Genomic DNA, 13,667 nt, shown 5'->3' with positions numbered 1-13,667 from the left:
ATCCCTCCAAAATGTAAGTAGTCATCATCTTGACTGACAGTCATCCAGGTGACTGGTCTAGGCCAGTTCATGCTGACCATTAGGCAGAAGATATTTTCCAGTTCTATAAGTTTCCATGTAACATAGCAAACAATAACCCTAAAACAAGCTTTGCTTTGTGCCTAGCATTCCAAGGATGGGGCCAGCAAGAAGCAGCTGATGTTCTTCTGGCTGTAACCTTTTCCCATGGTGGGGAGAGCTGGGGGCCTGTGCCTGAGCTAAGCTGCACTGTAGTGAGGGAGGCTGACCACATTGGACTAAGGGTAGAGAGGCAGTTACGCATATTAGCACAAATTCCAAGCAGTAGCCTAGGCTTTATAAGAGTTTAGAGAAACCGTGGATTTTGGAATCATGGATTTGGTTCAAATCCAAGTTCTAATCACTTAACCAAATAGCTCTCAGAATGTTTCCCTGGGCCCTCTAAAATCTTCATTATTTCATCTATAAAATAATAATAGTAGTTATCTTAGAGAGTTGCTGTGAGGACTAAATGCGATAATATATGTCAACGCTTAGCATTATGGCTGACATAAAGCTACTCAATAAATTTTAACCACCTTTTGAGGATGAGATCAAAGCTTCCAGAACTCACAGATACACAGATAGATGTACAGTACTCTCACCAGGGCTTCTCTGGTCCTGGCCAAGGCTAGACACTGATATCTTAAAAGAACCTTTAGTCTCTTTTATTAAAGCTGTGTACCTTTCGTAGCCCTTTCTGCTGAATGTCAGGTGAACAGATTTGGCTTTTGCGGCCTCTGCCTCTAGGATGGATAACTCTGAGAAGGGTGCTCAGCTTTGGTTTGGTCAGGGCTAGTTCATTCCTGGATATCTGGCTGTGCATTGCTAGGCTGGGTCCAGTAGGGTCTGGTCAGAGGTGGTGGTAAACGTTTGGTTCATTCAGAGCTGGAGTCCAGATATAGTTGGTAGAATAGCGCACGGGATGTAGCCCCTGGGGAGTGACTGTCGTGAAGGAGGCAGGGGTTCCTCACACCATACATACAGGACTTTGTCCCAATAGAAACATTCTGGATGGACTATGCCAAACAGGGTTTGATGGATTCTGACTTGTTAAGTACATAAGACCCTGGGACTTAGCCAAGCAAACTGATCATCCGTTTTGCAGCAGCAAGACTGATATGAACACTGCCTGCCTAGGCAATCCCTCTCATTTAGACTGGGCTTGGTGGCATACCAGCTTCCCTGTACTGAGTGAGGCTCGGAATGGCAAGGAACAGCTTCTTGGGCAAAGCAGGTGGAGAAACTGACCTCCTCCAGAACATGTCGGTGTCCAACACAGAAACAGGTCGAGGTCTCAGAGTCTTGTGTCCCATTGCCTGCTCCTGGGAACCACGTTGCTGGGCTCTTGTCGGCCTGGTGGCATTCTTACCATGATTGAGCTGGCAGATGGGGCTGGGAACTAAGGTTCCAATTTTTTAGAGTATCACACTCTAAAAAATATGTAGGAGTGAAACAAATATATGTGATTGTGTCATTTTATTAATAATTTTAAAGCAATTGTATATTTAGGACCTGACATGGAGATTACCATTCCCAGCAACCCTCAACTCCTTTAAATATTCTTTTTTTTCCTTCTAATTTCCACCATGCAGGAATGGGGTAGAGGGGTGGGAGGGGCAGTATTTACATCAAGTTTCAAAGCTGGCTCAAGACTGCTGACAGGTGCTCCAGTTTCTATTTGGAGTAAATGCCTACTTACTTCTAAGTGTTTTCAGAAATTGCTCTTCCTTTAGCTTCTCAGCATGCTTGCCATCATAACATGCTAGATGGTGTTTGTAAATATCTGAGCCTCAGATGTGCCTAAAAAAAGCACCTTTCCTGTCTCCCTTCTAAGTCTTCGCTTCCTTCCTACCACATTTCCGCTTCTCTCCTTCCCTCCCTCCCTTCTTTCCTGGGAGTCTGGCTTTTGGTGTGAAGTTGCAGGCCTCTGTGGCTAGCAGCACCCTTCTCTCAGAGACTACCCCTGGGGTGTAGGTATTATTTAGACATTGTGATCTGGTGGTTTCTTTGGCTGCCTTCATCCCTGGCCACATCTGGGTGTGTTCTTTGGGCTAAGTAAGGCAGTAAATCACCGGTTCATTTAGGAAGGCATTGTCAGTGAACTCAGAGGGTTCTCCTGGATGCCAGGCTCTGTGCTGGGCACTGGAGGACAAAGAGGGATGATCCATTCTCTTTCTCCAAGGTATTTACAACTTGGATTGATGATCTTGGCACCTGAATTTCTTAGTTTGACCTTTCAATAGGTGTTTGGTGGTGACCTGAGGCCCTTTTATAATTGCCAGCACATGAGTCCAAGGAGGAGCCTCCTCGGTGTGACCAGAGCTTTAGTTGGGGAGGGGAGGGGTGTCAGGGCCTTGGAAAGCTGGGCCTTTGACACTCTGGCTACTTTGGGGACCTCCACATCATCCACATGAAGGCAGAGGAACCCAGTGGTTCTAAGAGGTATTTGTGTCCAGCTTTAGGGGAAGAGGGAGGTCTGGGCAAGGAAAACTGGTAGGGGTGGGCAGATGGGACCCAGTGTAACTGTCACGGTGTGTATTTGAAGGACTGTACCCTTAATTTGCATTTTTTATCCCACCACATTCCCTTCCTATGAGCATTCCTGGGATCTTCCTGCCCCAAAAGTACTGCTGTCCATGATAAAGTCAAACTTAGCCTGGTTTGCAGGGATTTTCCTCATCTGACCCTGGTCTTTCCTTCTGCCCAGTAGTTCACTGTTCTCTAGTGCAAACCTTACATTTCTGCCAGTCTGGATGCAAATATTCACTTCTCTCCCAGTGTTTTTCTAGACCACCTAACTAAGACAAATCCCTCTCTCCTCTGCATACATTCAGAATCTTTGGTTCAAAACAGCCAAATGGCACTTATCATATAGTATCTCATAAAGTGGATGTTTGTATGGGTCTTATTTCCCCTACTCAGTTGGAACTCTTTGGAGGCCCGATACATTCTCTGTTGGGATGTTAGAGTTGGAAGGGATCTTGAGATATATCTGGCTCATTAACTTACATTACAAAGGAGGAACCTGTAAGCCCACACAGCTAATTGGCAGTGGAGCCATAATTTCAACTCATCTTTGCAGGTTTTTGTAAAAAGAGTGGCCTCAGTTTGTGATATGGTGAAATCCAGAGATGTCTTGAGGTTCCATGGCCAATGCAGGCACAGATTTGGACCCTGTGTCTTACATCAGGGAGAAGCCAAGAGCTTAAAGAGAAGAAAAATCTCCTGAGTAGCTGTGGGTAAAGACAGTGCTGCAGGGCCTGTCCTGGCCATGGCAGGCCCCCCTCAGGAGGACCTGTGACCTCAGCCCCTATTACTCAAGATGCTTCCTAGAATCCAACCATGATGCTGTCAGTACAGGTCTGGTTATTTATTGCTGCATAACAAATGACCCCAAACTTAGTGGCTTAAAATAATATTTGTCTACCAATTGCAATTTGGGTAGGGCTCAGCAGGGAAAATTTGTGTCTGTTCTTTGCAGCATCAGTTAGGGTAGCTTGAAAGTTGTGAGTGACTCAATGGCTAGGGGCTGAAATCATCTGAAGGCTTACATGTGTGACAGTTGATGCTGGTGGTCAGCTGGGACTAAAGCTGGGGAACACCTGCATGTTACCTCCATGCTTGGCAACATGCCTTCATAGCATGATATCTGGGTTCCAAGAGTGAGAATCCCAAGAGAACAAGGCAAAAATGCATGGCATTTTAATGACCTAGCCTCAAAAGTCAGATAGTTTATCTTCTATTGTACTGTATTAAGACAGTAACAAAGGGCTGCCTAAATTCAAGAGAACGGAAGATAATTTCTACCACCTGATGAGAGGAATATCAACATCTCTTCATAAGAAGATATGTGGAATGGAATAGGTTGTGGTACCTATTTTTGAAAAATACAGGCTGCCTTCTGATCACAGCAATTCATGTCTTTCCCAGATGCAAAATACACTCAATCTCTCCCCTAAAATCTCAGGTCTCATCTTATTCATGGCATCAGCTTGAAGTCTGTTACAATGGAATCTTGTCACCAAAATCAGGTCCAGATAGGGCCGGGTGCAATGGCTCACGCCTATAATCCCAGCACTTGGGGAGGCTGAGGCAGGCAGATCGCTTGAGCCCAGGAGTTTGAGACCAGCCTGGGCAACATGGAAAAACCCTATCTCTACAAAAAATACAAAAATTAGCTGGATGTGGTGGTACACACCTATAGTCCCAGCTATTCAGGAGGTTGGGGTGGGAGGATCACTTGAGCCTGGGAATTCAAGACCAGCCTGGGCAGCAACATAATGAAACCCCCTCTCCACCGAAAATAAAAAACGCTGGCTAGGTGTGGTGGTGCATGCCTGTAGTCCCAGCTCCTCTAGAGACTAAGGTGGGAGGATTCTTGAGCCTAGGAGATGTAGGTAGCAGTGAGCCAAGATTGTACTGCACTTCAGCTTGGGCATAGACTGAGACCCTGTCTTTAAAAAAAAAAAAATCATGTCCAGATATAGATGAGATTTTTGGGGCGCAAGATCATTCCTTGTGTACCGCTCCTTAAGTACTGTTTCTCTTGCTGTGAAGACCTGTAACTTAAAGAGAATGTATATCTGCTACCCAAAATACGCTGGTGGGACAGGCCTAGGGTAACCACTGAATATGCTTTTCAAAAAGGGGAAAACAAGAGGCACCCAGCAGTCACTGGTTTGATGTATTTCTTATATTCAGTGGGACAGCTGTTGCTAATTCCTTGACTAGGTGTTGGTTCATTTACCCTGTCTCTAGCTGCATGCTCTGAGCTTTTGGTTGTGCCCTCTGACTCTTCTTGTCCATAAAAGTAGCTCATTATTGCAGGTGAGTAGTTTCTCCATCTGCTTCATGCCCATAATATGTTAAGGGCCCAAAGTCTTTTCTTCATTTTGTACTGTCTCTGCCCATTTTACTCCAAGCTGATATACTTCCTTTAAAAACTTCATGGGTTGGCTGGGCGCAGTAGCTGATGCCTGTAATCCTAACACTTTGGGAGGCCAAGGAGGGGGCTGATCATCTAAGGTCAGGAGTTCAAGACCAGCCTGACCAACATGGAGAAACGCTGTCTCTACTAAAAATATAAAAATTAGCCAGGCGTGGTGGCATGTGCCTGTAATCCCAGCTACTCAGGAGGCTGAGGCAGGAGAATCGCTCGAACCCGTGGGCAGAGGTTGCGGTGAGCTGAGATCACGCCATTGCACTCCAGCCTGGGCAACAAGAACGAAACTCCATCTCAAAAACAAAACAAAACCAAAACAAAACAAAACAAAACAAAACAAAACAAAACTTCATGGGTTTCTTATGAATCATTTTATAATCCATTATAATAGCAAAAAGCATACATACAAATCACTTCAAGATAAGCCCCTTGGCCAGGCGCAGTAGTTCATACCTGTAATGCCAGCACTTTGGGAGGCCGAGGTGGGAGGATTGCTTGCACCCAGGAGTTTGAGACCAGCCTGGGTGACATAGTGAGACCCCATCTTTACAAAAAAATAATCAGGCATGGTAATGCACACCTGTAGTTCTAGCTACTCTGGAGGCTGAGGTAGGAGAATCGCTTGAGCCTGGGATGTCAAGGTTGCAGTGAGCCATGATGGAGCCACTGCACACCAGCCTGGGAGCCAGACCTTGTTTCAAAAACAAACAAAAAAAGAACAGATAAGCCCCTCTCTACTTCGATTTGGATTTTTTGTGAGATTGCTATGGGACAAAGGTTTTTAAGATTCTTAGGAGCCTTATTGTCTTCAGAGAGGATTTGTAGGACCCAATCAAAAGATACTTAGGAGGCCTTTTGTGTGTCTGTCTGTTCTATGAGGCAATATTTTAATTTTTTAATTTTTTTATTTTTTTGAGACAGAACCTCACTCTGTCACCCAGGCTGGAGTGCAATGGCGTGATCTCAGCTGGCTGCAACCTCCACCTCCCGGATTCCAGCGATTCTCCTGCCTCCGCCTCCCAAGTAGCTAGGATTACAGCCATGCACCACCACGCCCGGCTAATGTTGTGTTTTTAGTAGAGATGGGGTTTCTCCATATTGGTCATGTTGGTTTTGGGAGGTCTCAAACTCCTGACCTCAGGTGATCCCCCCACCTCAGCCTCCCAAAGTGCTGGGATTACAGGCGGGAGCCACCGTGCCCAGCCACCACAATCTGGAAGCCATTTCTTAATTTGAGAATTTTTTTCCTATCCAGAGAGACTGTCAGTGAAAAACAGTTTTATTTTTTGATCCAGCAAGCCCTTTCTCATTTGTAATTCCTTTAAATTTTAACAACGAAACAGCTCCTTCTTAGCTTACCTGTTTTCTCTTTTTTACTATAGGCAGCTAGAGCAAGTCAGATGGCACCTTCAGCACTTTGCCTGCAAATCTCCTTAGCTAGTTCATCAGATTTATTAGCTATATTTTCTGTTATCTATGTTACCACAGGTGACAGACTTTTCTTTCTTTTTTTTTTTTTTGAGACGGAGTCTCGCTCTGTCGCCCAGGCTGGAGTGCAGTGGCCGGATCTCAGCTCACTGCAAGCTCCGCCTCCCGGGTTTACGCCATTCTCCTGCCTCAGCCTCCCGAGTAGCTGGGACTACAGGCGCCCGCCACCTCGCCCGGCTAATTTTTTAGTAGAGATGGGGTTTCACCGGGTTAGCCAGGATGGTCTCGATCTCCTGACCCCGTGATCCGCCCGTCTCGGCCTCCCAAAGTGCTGGGATTACAGGCTTGAGCCACCGCGCCCGGCCGACTTTTCAACACTATAAGGGTTCCCTTTCCTCTAACTACTAATAACATTTCCTTACTTTCCATTAAGCCCCTACCGACAGCCCAAAAGCCATTGTTCTAAGATTTTGTTTCAGTAGCATCTCTCTTGCAGGTACCAAAATGTATTCCAGACATCTACTGCCAACCACCCCTCTCAAAAAAAAATTTAATGGCATAAAACAACCATGTTCTTATGCTCCCAGACTCCATGGATTAGGAATTCAGACAGAGCACTGCAGGGATGGCTTGCCCCTGCTCCATGATGTCTGCCTTGGCTTAAAGAGACTTAAAGGCTGGCTGGGCACAGTGGCTCACGTTTGTAATCCCAGCACTTTGGGAGGCTGAGGTATAAGGATCACTTGAGCCCAGGAGTTTAAGACCAGGCTGGGCAACATAGCAAGACCCTGTCTCTACAAAAACTAGTAATAATAATAAAATTAGCCCGGTGTGCTGGAATGCAGCTGTGGTCCCAGCTACTCATGAGGCTGAGGCGGGAGGCTCTCTTGAGCCCAAAAATTCGAGGCTTCAGTGAGCTGAGATCTTGCCACTGCACTCTAGTCTGGCAACAGAGTGGGACACTGTCTCTAAAAAAAATAAATAAATAAAAGACTTCAAGGCTTAGGGCAGCTCAATGGCTAGGGGCTGGTATCACCCGGCAATGTCTTAACCCCACATCTGGGGTCTTAACCCCACATCTGGGGGATGCTGGTTGTTGCTGGGACTTTATCTGGGACTGGCAGCCAGAACACCTACATGTGCCCTTTCCACATGGCCTGGGCTTGCTCCTAGCATGAGAGATGGGAATTAGGAACTGCTGATTTTTTTAGGCCTGGGCCTGAAAAGTAGCACCACATCACTTGTATTGTATGCTATCAATCAAGCAGCCACAGAGCCCACGTTTAAGAGGAGGGGTTATTTTGACAGGAGGCATGTCAAAGAATTTGGGGACCACGTTTTAAAACCATCACAAGTGCCATTTGCATGGTTTCCTGGAATTGGGTTTGCCTCCCTCTTGGCTTTGCCTAATGCCTGGCTCTGCTTTATACAGCAGCCCAGTCTTTATTGGACTAAGGCACTGGGGATGTTCCTGTCAGGGATCGGTAACCTCAGAGAGGGCTTCTGCAATGTCATTATTCTCTCTGTCTTCACTTGCCACTGCTACTTAGAGAGTTCGTCATTCCCTTCCAGAGAAGAACTCAGCGGTCCACTTGGTGCTTTCTTAGAAATCAGCTTGGGGGCAGACAGGCGCGGCTTCTGTAGATTCTTAGATGTGCTTTCTGGAGGTGAAAAGGCAACTCAATTTATGCTGTGACTCTCACTACCTTTCACTTACCCTGACAAGCTGTAGGGACCTGGAGAATCTCTATAGATGGTGGCCTAGATACAGCCCCAGTTGGGGGATGAGGCTGCCCTGGACCCTGTTGGGGACTCGCAACTGTTTGAGATGCTTCTTTTTGGGAGCAAGAAAGCCAAGTTGTGAGTATCACCCTGTCACTTTTTCTCAGGACTTTTCTGGAGTGGGACGTCTGTGTCTTGTTACTGGGCAAGCTTCTGCTCTAGGCTGGAGAACAAACTCTTGGACTTGCTGGCTCAGGTAGCCTTCCTCCTTTTTCTCCTCCTCCACGCTCAGAGTATGGCTTTGGGGTAGCGCAGTGAGAATACCATCCCCAGAATTGGGGCAGTCACTGGGTGGCAGGAGGATGGTGATACCGCTCAGCCAACAGGGTCCTTAGTTGAGAAGCCCAAGAATGCTGAATGACTGGCCACTTTCCAGGCAGTTTCATTTGAAGCAGGCAAGACATTGCTTAATAGGGATGGAAGCATTTTGGACACTGAGCCCTGTATAACCTTCACCTGCAGACAGGCTCACTTCATGGCACTCATAACACATCCTGGTACCTCTCAGGCTGTTTCCAGGACTACTAGGACTTTTTCCCAACTAGCTCCAGCTTGGTCCCTTCTTGTTACTAACACTTGTAGTAGCCCTATGACCAGAAAAAGCAGAGCAACTTGAAGCATGCCAAGTTCCTCAAGAACTAAAGACAGCCTTCCCTCCAAAAAAGTTCCTTGGGTCACCTGACAATACATGGGACATTCCTTAGCACAAATACTTCTTGTGTTACCGAAGAGGGGCCTGTGTCACTAGCCCAGGGATTGGGGCGTGTTCCTATGAGACAGTACCAGAGGGAATATTATGCACTTTAACTCTCTTTCTGTCTGTGTGCATGTGCACACATACACATGATGCTTTTTCTTTTCTTGTTTCTTTTTAAATTTTTGAGACAGGATCTCACTTTGTTGCCCAGGCTAGAGTGCAGTGGTGCAACCATGACTCACTTCGCCTTGACCTCCTGGGCTCAAGGATCCTCCTGCCTCAGCCTCTTGAGTAGCTGGGACCACGGGGGCATGCCATCACACCCAGCTAATTTTAAAATTTTTTTTTTTTTTTTTTTTTTTGTAGAAATGGAGTTTTACCATGTTGGCTAGGCTGGTCTCCAAGTCCTGGGCTCAAGTGATCTTCCCACCTTGGGCTGTCAGAGTGCTGGAATTAGAAGCATGAGCCACCATGCCTGGCCCACAGTACTTTTTCTTTAAATTTATTTCTCTTTCCATACTGTAGCTCTTACTCTTTCCATTCTAATTATGTGTCTTACATATTTGTGTGTGTGTGTGTGTGTGTGTGTGTGTGTGTGCATTTATGGTTCTCTGTTTCTTTTAAATATCCTTTGCATTCTCCCCTGCTTTCTTTTATCTGTTCATTTTACTTCATCTCTCCTTAAAATGTTGGTTCTCGCATGTCGCATGCTGCAGTGTTGGCATCCATGCCTGTGTTGAGCGGCAGAACTGGCTGCCTGCTGACAAGGCCGTGGCACAAGTGCCCAGTTCCACAGTGCCTGCCTCCTGGGGCATACTCTGGGATTGTAGAATAACAGAGAGATGATAAGAGAGAACAGCAGTCTTGGGTGTCTGATGGCTGCTTTGTATTTACTTTAAAAAATTATTTATTTTACCTTTATGGAATGATTTATAGTGTTCAAACACTGTTAGAGATTTGCATCATCTTAGCCACACAGCTAGTATGTGAGGATACTCAGAGTAAGTGTTGTCCATGTTGATAGTTAAAAAACCTGAGGCACAGAGAACTTAGAGAGCTTGCCCATGAGCACACCCAGAAAGTGATGGGACCAGGACCCAGCCAGTGTGTAGCTTTCACGCCTAGTGGCAGAGGAGTTTGGGGACTGGCAGCAATACTGGACTGCACCGAGTGCTTTGTGTACCTTTCTCTGTTGTTCTTTAGCCCATACACCACAAAGAGAGAGGCGGGGAAGTCTGCAGATACAATGTCATGTCCTGAGCAGGCATACAGGAGGCCTAGGTTTTTAACTATTTACATTTTCATTCATTTAGTCACTCAACACAAATAATAATTCCTTTTAAGTTCTAGGCACTTTGCAGGGGATATCAAGATTAACAAGATACTGTTACCACCTTCAGGTGAGCTCACTCATAGTCTAGTAAGGGAGAGGAAACAGTCTGGTGCAATGCAGTGTTATACATGCCATCATAGATGTTTTCCCAGTGGAGGCCTCTGCATAGGCCATCTCTACCTGAAAGGGGGTAGGGTGTGAAAAAGCTAAGAGTTTGATGTGCCTAAGGGTGGGATACAGGATTGATATGGAGGGAAAACAATGTGGGGTGATGAAGGGGAAAATAGGCAGGGACCAGCTCATGGGGGGCCTTGTCAGCAATGCCAGTGAATTTGCATTTTATTCTGTAGATATGAGGAGTTTCAAGCATGATCAGCTTTACATTTTGGAAAGATATCAGAAGATGAGAGGATGAACCAGAACTGATTTAAGACTGAAGGCAGAAAGAGGAGTTAAGAGACCAAAGAAGTAGCAGTAGCAGTAGGGATGGGGAGGAGGGGGACACACCTGAGAGATGTTAGGAAGTAGAATTGATAGGACATAGTCATCAAGTAGATCAATGGGTTTGGGGAGAAGGCTGGATCCAGATGCTTGAAGCAGGAGGGGAACAAACTGTGACCTTTTCTCCCCTCTCTGGAATGAGTTGGAGAAAATATGCAGCAGTAAAAGCCAGGGGATGTGGAAGCATAAAGCAACATGGGGATGAGACCGTGAGAGCAGACATCCAGCGCAGGCACATGGGAAAGAGGGTGCTAGTGTAAGGCCAGCCCTTTTAGATGGGCATTGGGTCCCCACCTCTTCGTTGCCTGCTCAAGGATGTTATTTCTGCATTTGTGCCTTCTGTGTCTGCATTGACAACTTTTCCCTCTCTACTGGATCATTCCAATTACAGTTGCAAAGTTGGCATGGTGGTTCACGCCTGCACAGTCCCAGCATTTTGGGAGGCCAAGGCAGGAGGATCACTGGAGGCCAGGAGTTCAAGACCTATCTGGGCAACATAGTGAGACCCCCATCTGTGAAAAAAAAAAATTAGCTGGACGTGGTGGCATGAGCCTGTAGTCCCAGCTATTTGTGAGGCTAAGGTGGGAAGATGGCTTGAGTTCAGGATTTTGGGGTTACAGTGAGCTATGTACTCCAGCCTGAGCCACAGAGGAAGACCCTGTAAGAGAGAGAGAAGGAGAGAGAAAGGAGAGAGAGAAAGGAAGGAGGGAGGGAGGGAGGGAAGAGAAGAGAAGAGAAGAGAAGAGAAGAGAAGAGAAGAGAAGAGAAGAGAAGAGAAGAGAAGAAGAGAAGAGAAGCTTCTATTACGCCATATTCTTCTCCAACTACCATCCCATTTCTTTGTTCCTTTTTTAGGAAAACTCTAAAAGAGTTGTCTGAACTCTCTGTCTCCACTGGTTCTCCTCCCTTTTTCTTAAATTTTTCCAGTCATGCTTCCCTTCCTACCTCTCTACCAAAACCTCTCTTCGTCAGGTCACAGTGACCTCTATGTTTCAAATCATTTCTCAGCCCTTCTCTTACTCAGTTGTTGGCAGGTTTGACTCAGTTGGTCACTCCCTGTTTCTTGAGCGTCTCAGGACATCACTCTTCGTGGTTTTCTTCTTTTCTCACTAAATGCAGTTCTCAGTCGGTCTCCTTGGCTAGTTCTTCTTCCTTGTCCAGACCCCAAAACACTGGAATGTACTAGCACTTGGACTTCTCTAGCTACGCTTATGCTCTAGAGGATCTCATTTGGCCACATGGTTTTAAATATTTCTATATGCCACTAATGACTCTCATATTGAAATTTATAACCCAGACTCTATTCTACCAGTGCTCAGGCCAAATATCCTGATGCTGTCCTAGACTTCCCTTTTGTGTCTCTCACTGCTCATCTAACCCATCAGCAAATTGCATTGGCCCAGCCCTCAAAGTAGCTCCGTTTCTACCACTACCCTTCTGATCCAAGTCATATAATAATTGCTTGTCTGGATTGCTGCAGTGGCCTTCTAAATAGTCTCCTTGTTGCCACCCTGTACCCCTGCCTGTCAACCTCTGATGTAAAGTCAGATCTTGTCACTGTCCTGCTCACACCCCTTCAAGAGCTTCCTTCTCTTCGAGAGTGTAAGCCCAAGTCTTATCCATGGCCCATGGGGCCTTCCATGGTGTGGCTTCTGGTGTCTCTCAGGCTCATCTCCAGCCCACACTTTGTTGTTTCCCTGCACTCTGGCCACACAGGCCTCCTTGTTGCCCCTGGAATACAGTAGGCATGTGGTTATCTTTGCCCTACTGCACTTTCTGTCTGGAACATTCCTCCCCTGGATAGACACATTACTCACTTCCTTCGGGTTGTGTTCATGTGTCCCCTGGCAAGAGGGGCTTCCCTGACCTCCCTACGTAAAACAGCAACTCATCCCCACTGCTCATCTCTGATCCCCTTTCCCCTTCTTTATTCTTCTTTATTGGCCCCCAAACCATCTCACAGAGTTGATTTGTTATCTACTCACTCTAAACAAATAAGGCAGCTTCATGTGCCTCCACCAGAATGTAACCTATAGAAAAAGAGACTTTGTCTGTTTTCAGTCTCTGCTGATCCTTTTTTTTTTTCTCCTTTGAGACAGGGTCTCACTCTGTTGCCCAGGCTGGAGTGCAGTGGTGCGATCGTGGCTCGCTGCATCTTGACCTCCCAGGCTCAAGCAGTCCTCCCACCTCAGCCTAAAACAGTGCCTGGAATAGACTTGGTGCTCAATGTATCTGGTTGAATGGATAGAGAGCCAAAATGTATCTCCGGCCTGGTGGGGTTGCACACTGTGGTCTGGGTGATAGGTGGCTTCCTTTGTTCAGATGCAGAGAAGGCTAGCAAGGAGCTGGCCTAGGAACCAGGAAGAAGTGAAGCTAGAGACTCTCAGTGGCTTTGCTCCCGTGGTGGCGTCTGAAGGCAGCCTGGATCCAGGCCCTACTCTTCTCATGACCGTGGTCTCCTCTTGTCCAACAGGGGAGAATGATCTTACTTTCCCTCCCAGTCTCAGTTTAAGGAACTAGGAAACAACTAGACAGAGTGGAACTGAAGCCCAGGAATGAGCACTCTCTCCCATCCATGCCAGGGGATGCCACCTGCTGTGCAAACTCTTTGTTATGAGGATCCAGACATCCTGACACCTGGCTCCCATTGTGTCCCTCCTGAAGCCTCTCTAGTGTTCCCTCTCTAGGTGACAGACTCTCCTGACCCTCCTTCAGCCTGGGAGCAAAGACTGATGGAAGCTGATTCTTAGGGTGGCTGAACTAGTTCCACTTCCAGGGAATGCCCCCATAAGAGCATCAGAGCCTGTAGTAATGAGAGAGAGATCCAATCCAGACACCATGGAAGCTAAGCTGGCCTGTGGGGAAGTGCGGAAGGAAGGCCAGGGCAGTGGCTCTGCACTGGGATGGGATGGGCCAAAGACATG

The 13,667-nt window shown here is 46.7% G+C and overlaps 1 protein-coding gene across 13 annotated transcripts in view; it reads left to right on the top strand.

Moving 5' to 3' along the window:
* DENND2B (DENN domain containing 2B) overlaps nt 1-13,667 on the top strand; it is a 180,175-nt gene that overhangs the window by 123,825 nt on the left and 42,683 nt on the right. The window lies entirely within an intron of this gene.

The sequence above is a fragment of the Rhinopithecus bieti genome, unplaced genomic scaffold (assembly GCF_001698545.2).
Source record: "Rhinopithecus bieti isolate Rb0 unplaced genomic scaffold, ASM169854v2 scaffold_20891, whole genome shotgun sequence".
Taxonomy (NCBI): Eukaryota; Metazoa; Chordata; class Mammalia; order Primates; family Cercopithecidae; genus Rhinopithecus; species Rhinopithecus bieti.
The sequence above is the reverse complement of the archived record's forward strand: the minus strand, read 5'-3'. Positions and strand labels throughout refer to the sequence as shown.